We start from the raw sequence: 6594 nt of genomic DNA on the forward strand, positions 1-6594 counted from the left end.
TGTCTTCCCCGTGCCGCACAGCCCAAACACAGTCCCAAAGCACAATAAACACAACCAACAATCCTTCTTATCTTCCACCACTCCTCCTCAAGCTTAGTCCTCCTCCTCCTGACCCTGGCTCCTCGAGTGGTGGTGGCTGGTCCTTTTTAAAACCCACCCGGAAGTGTTCCAGGTGCTTCACCACCTGGTCCTAATTGCACCTCCGGGTGGGGCTGAAGATTCGTCCAGCCAGGCTGCTGTCCATGCAGCTCCCCCTAGCAGCCATCCGAGCCCCCAACCAGGCTGTGGAGGACTCCATCTCCCATGGAGCCCTGCGGGCGGTTGGGGAATCACCGTCAGCCATGGAGGCTGCCACCAAGCGTCCCGGGGAAGGTACTGGACTGCCCATGGTGGCTCCCCCAGAACATAAGCAGCAGGGGCGTCCCTGCCGGGCATGGGACCCGGCTGTCCTTCACAAAGGATATTTGCTGTTCATGTAGTCGGTGAACTTGCACTTTCGTTTCGGCATAATTGGGTATTCCTGAATTTATGTAAATGAAAGAATTATGAAAATATTATTAAATTACTTGAAGAAGTGACGTATTACTTGACCAACTGATAACTAAAAAGATATTGCATTTATATGACAGAATAAATGTGTAATTTTTTTTTTAATACTGAAACTTTAATAGTTGACTTATTCATTTACAGTTATAAAACCATTTTGGAACAATGGGTGGTAATAACAATATTTTCAATTAAAATATTACAAAGCAGTACTTACTCGCACTTAAATGTGACAGGCTGTAACTGGATGTATGAAGTTTCTTTTTTAACCAAGCTGCTGAAAGAAGAATCGAAAATAACATCTCACATAGAAAATGTGAAATTGCAATTTCAATTTTGAATAAATTCACTAAATTACGGTGAATTAGGATTACAAATAATTAAGAGAAGGAGCGACATTTATAATGAACTGTCTACTCGCCAAGAAGATAAAGCTAAATTCAAAAGTGACAAAGCCAAGTTGGATTCTGGGAAGTGTGCACACTACTTCCGCAAGTGCTAATTGTTGTACGGCTTCCAATTTTTACCAATGATAAGGATATGGAGATTTTCAAATTTTAGGAGCCAAAATTCCGGGCATTTTCAAAATTTTATAAATACCTCCTGGACAGTCCATGGTACATTAAAAATGAGGACATGTCTGGGAAAAATGAGGACAGTTGGTAGCCCTAGTCATGTGCCTAACAACAGCCATAGCAAACATCAACAATATCTATGAGAAAAAAAACAACAATTCAACAAAATGGTTGAGACATAACAAATATCAGAATTAATCAATTTTATGGACCATTATGAATTTTTTAATCTATTGTTATTTCAAAATTCACTGTAATTATTTATTTCTCTTTTTACAGATGGTTTCCTATTCAATCCCCACTTTTCACTTATTGTGAGACACCGAAGAAGTCACTTAACTCACCTGTGCTCCAGTTGTAAAAAATAAGGGCAACCAGATGTACTGCATCCCCATCTTCCAAGTCACCTACGATAAAGGGCATCAGCCAAATCTAAAATAACAGGAAGAAGAAATATTGTATGAGTCATTATCTGGACTTCATTTTAAATTTTTACAAAAATTTGCTTGGCCTCTAAAACTAATGAAAATGTCATTTTTGGAGTTTTAATAGTCAAGCAATTTAATTGTCAGATTGGTTTCTTTATTTGGGGCATCTTTAAATATACTGTATTATTTTTGAAGTGCATCTTCCCACAATGCAATTTTGATTTTATTATGGGCGCTGATATTTTTTGCTGTTTGCGAAGTCTTTACCATGGAGTCATAGCTCAGCATTGAACACTTGCAGGTTATCTGAACTTAGTGGTTAACAAGTGCTTGTCTTAGATCCCTGTTACAAATTACTTTCACAAATTACTTTCTGTTTCCAAACTGAGATTAACATCTCTTAATTTGGCTCTGTTTCTTGATCCTTATTTGTTTTTGTTTCTCTTGCTATGTTCTTTGATATATGAATTTGATTTCCTGTTCTGGACTTGTTCTTTAGACATCTGTGCATTGTAGACCAAACTAAAATCTAGATATCAAAAGATATTGTCTTCTCCACTGAAGCCACCCATTTGTCATAAGACAGAATTTCCTCACTGGCTTGCACTTAATTTTTTTTGTCCATTGTGTTCATTTTTGACTTTGTGATTACCATTGTTTATGATATTATGATGTATTTTATTATTTGCATAATTATGTATTGATATCAGTTTTGCTTATTGTCCAGTTATCCTATAGTTCCTTGCATTTTGTGGATGAACCCCCAAAGAGGCACAGCCACCAGTATCTCACTGCAGGAAACCACCTCCAGCTTGTCCTTACATGGAGGCTGAGACAGCGGGTTCCTTGTATTTCATCTGAATATGCCTTGAAATGTAAGACTTGTGAGTAGTACTGTTTCTTTGTTCTTTACTGGTTATTTGATCTTTCTTGCATCTATTTATTGGTTAACTCTGCTGGTCTACAATTTGGGACCTTGTTTGTTTATGACTGCATTTTCTTTGTATTTTGACATTTTTGTTAATGAATATTTCATGTGTAAAGAGTTTTCAGTTGCCCTGTTATTACAAGCCCAGTGTTTACAGTTAACCTCCCTTTTTGCCAATTTTGATAATACAGTGGACCCTTGACTTACGAACTCAATTAGTTCGCGAGGGCTGGTTGTAACTCAAGTTGGTTGTAAGTCAAGACTATTTTTCCCATAAGAAATAATGGAAATACCCATAATGCGCTCCGAACCTCCCACAGCAACACTAACTTAACCTTTTCATAATAAAAAGGGGTTGTATAATGTGCATAATTTACCAAAGCACCAATAATTTTTCTAATGTACTAACCAAAAAGTTATAAAAAGTGCCTAGCCTACCAGAAACAACAACTTCATACTGTACTCACCATTTAATTTGACATCTTTGGGCTGCAGGAAGGGAGGAGGAGGAGGATGAAACGGAAGGTGGTTATTGTTTAGAAGGAGCCTCCTTATGCAAATCTTTTCTTTGTAAAATTGTCGAGATGGTGGATTTCGACATGCTGTACATATTAGCGAGATCGGTCACATGAACACCACTCTCATATTTCCGCACAATTTCCTTCTTTGTTTCGATTGTGATCGCTGTTTCTCAAGTTAATAATGACGAGTAGTCGAGCACTCAGTTCAAAGCTGGTCATGTTGTGAACTGCTATAATAATACACTCCAAAGCAAGCCAGTGCTGACTCAGCCTGATGACATCATCATGTGCCGTGCCAGCCCGCTAGCTAACATCCCTTAACAATCGCTTTCTTTACCTTCGTTACCATCTCTTCCGTCCTTAGCAATTATGTGTCTTGCTTGCCATGGTCTTAGTGAATTATATATATAGATAAATCACTGCACTGAGCGAAATTACGTCCACAAACACATGTATCTGGGCTCCGAATGACGCTTACGAACGCTCTTGTCTGGGCTCCGAATGACGCTTACGAACGCTCTTGGCTGTTTGTTTATGATCACAAAAGCGGATACACGTGACCGCATTCGGGTCTTTAACGCATGATGTTGGTCATAAATGAAAACAAAAATTTTGGTTATAAATCAAGTTGTTCGCATGTCAGGCCGGTCGTATATCAAGGGTCGACTGTACTATATATTTTGAGACATTTAAGTTTCTTTTTGAAGCTAAAACCCTCTTTAGGCCTGTGATACTTGAGGGAGGCTACTGAAGCTGGGATTAAAGTCATTGAGTGCGAGACCTTTTCTAGGCAGGAAAGGAGGTCTGGAGTGGCTATTGTAGCTTTTTGTGAAATACTTGAAAACCTCACAGTTCTTTGTCATTAGTGAGATTCCATTTTATAACACCATCATTCAGCCTGGTAAATGTCTTGGGTCTATCAAGACCAAGTCGGAGGTCTAAGGTCATGATATGCATAACCTTAACATCAGAAAAGCCTGAGTGTTACAAAGTCGTTTTATAAGAGTTAAATGTTTTTAGTAAATTTGTTGTTCGGGGGGCTTTTTGGAAAAGATGATCACTAGTGTTTTTGTCATAAATTTGTATATGCTGTATGTTTTATTGTATGGTTTCTACTAAAGTGCAATCCTTAGAGTGACACAAAGAATAGAACTATATACTTGGAATGCTTGTTGTCCTCCCTTCTTTTGAACTTGATTGGAACATATGACAAGAAACAAACCAAACAACCTCATTGTTCTCATTAGGTAAGATTTTTTTTCTAATGTTCCAATTGTGACCTTTTTGTTAGACAGGATATAAATACACATACTCCTTTAGTTATTGTACACAGTGCTAGCCTATGAAAATGTCAGGACATGCCCAGTTACAGGACTTTCTGAACTGGTATATGGTGAAGTAATCATAATAATCATAATAATAATAGTTTCAAATTGCTTTACATATAAATATGTATCAGTGTCTTTTAAAGCCAACTTCCACTCACAAATATCGTAACACTACACCCATTCTTAATTAAAATATGTAGAGGGTAATTGGCTTTAGATCACAAGTCAAATCAAAAAAGGCAAAGGAATATTGTGTGCACGACCAGCTGTATAGAACCCATCACTGTACTGGTTTCAAGAATATGGCTCCAACCAAAAGCTCATTCCATTTTCCATATAATAGTCAGTTAGATATAGTAGCATTTAAAAAAAAGGAATCCAGATAATATCGGTTTTTCATTTTTAGTATAACAGAGCCCTAAAGAGTGTATCCTACTGTGACTGGCTGTAATTCACTCTTGGTTGGGGAAGCTACATGAGGACCTAACCTAGTTATTTAAAATTGTGAAAGGTAATGATAAAATATTACCAAAAATTATTTCACTTAAATAGTACTAGAGGATGCTGATGGAAATTCAGGGGAAATGCATTCAAGGTAAAACCATGGAAACATTACTTTACACAAAATCAACAGAATTTATAGCTAAAGCATCATATAGATGAACTAAGAACATTGCCAACCATTAAAAACTATATGGAAGAGAACTTGGGACCTTTAGTTATTAACTTACCAGATAATCCTGATAGACTGAATCATCACATCTCCTGTGTCAATCTTCTGCTGTTCTGCTGTTCTTAAGACATATTAAAAGAACACTGTGTTCAAATACTATTGTGATTGTAAGTCACAATTATGCTATTTGATAGAACAGAAGTCTTAATAATTTTCTTTTCTTTCTTTCCACAAATGTTGCTAGCATTGTTGCAAACAATTTTCTAAGACAAGTAGAAACCAATTATTTTTTATTCTAGGTCTAGTCTTCTAAAAGTTTCCATAAAATTGCCAGAACCTTTTTTATCTTAACCATTTTTACTTACATCAAAATTTCTTATCTGTCTTTCATGAGTAATTATTTCAACCCATAGTTCAGCTGGATTGAAGTTAAACTAATGTGAAATCACAGGTGGCAACTGGATTGAAGTTAAACTAATGTGAAATCACAGGTGGCAAAAGTACAGCATCCAGCTTTGTGGAGCTGTGAGCCAATAGTACTAACAACCATGCTACTCCGTATTTATTTATTTATTTTTTCTTTATTTCGCCTTATACAATTTCTCGTATTAGGAATTTGTTAGTTTTCGCATACCCCTTGGGGTCAGAGCGCAGGGTCCGCCATTGTAAAACGCCCTTGGCGCAATTGAAGGTTACGGCCTTGCTCAAGGGCCCAGCAGAGTAGGATCTCTTTTGGCAGTGACGGGGAATCGAACTGGCAACCTTCAGGATACCAGCGCAGATCCTTAGGCATATGTAAACTCTATAACTTAAATCATATTTTGACAACAGAATTTTCTGTTTTTTTATTATAAGGTAAAAAATTATGCAATATCCAGGCTTCAGACTAAGGTTTATTTTGCCCTTAAGCACCACATTCCAACTGACAAAATCTTATTGAAAAGATTTTCTACATGAAAAGAATTATTACTTATTTCCATATTCTGACCCAGTAATTTTCCATAATTACAAATTCATAAAGGTGTTCATTCATCTTATAGAGTGTATACTGTCCATTTTTGTGTTCTTAATTTAGAAACATCTGGATGATTAATCACAGAAAGGAACATACTGTAGTCTGGCACGTTTGCAAAGACCTATCAGTCAGTAATACTTTTTTACGGTAGTTTTAGGTCAATTGCTGAACTACATTTCTTTGGGAAGAGGCACATGCGTATCACATTTGCATTCATTAAAACTGACACAACTATAGATAATTAATTAGATGGGAGAGACTATTACATAAAGATAATTCAAGAACATAACAAATGATACATTTAACATGAAATCAGTTACGACGTGTGTTTTGTAGAGGGACGTGATATTATGAACAGTGCATATTTTGTATATTTTATTTTTTAAACTGGGAGTGGATAGAAAACACAGCATATATAACATATTTTTACAGATACATATAGTAAAATGTGTTTCACCTGAATGAATAAATGAGGAAATACTGTTAATGCAAATGGTATATAATATAAATAAATACAACTACAACAAACAAACATCAGATATTTGAAGAATAGTCACAGGGAAAATATTTGGTGTTAGGA

General features: G+C 36.4%; 1 long non-coding RNA gene across 1 annotated transcript; it reads right to left on the minus strand.

Annotated features, from left to right (window-relative positions):
• Window positions 1-381: 381 nt before the first annotated feature.
• On the minus strand, window positions 382-5128 carry LOC120543084. Its single transcript, XR_005636284.1, has 4 exons — window positions 5058-5128; window positions 1466-1553; window positions 764-823; window positions 382-520 (listed from the first exon to the last, which is right to left on the minus strand). It is a non-coding gene; the product is annotated as an uncharacterized LOC120543084 (long non-coding RNA).
• Between the last annotated feature and the right edge of the window lie 1466 nt (window positions 5129-6594).

Source organism: Polypterus senegalus, chromosome 13 (genome assembly GCF_016835505.1).
Source record: "Polypterus senegalus isolate Bchr_013 chromosome 13, ASM1683550v1, whole genome shotgun sequence".
NCBI lineage: Eukaryota > Metazoa > Chordata > Cladistia > Polypteriformes > Polypteridae > Polypterus > Polypterus senegalus.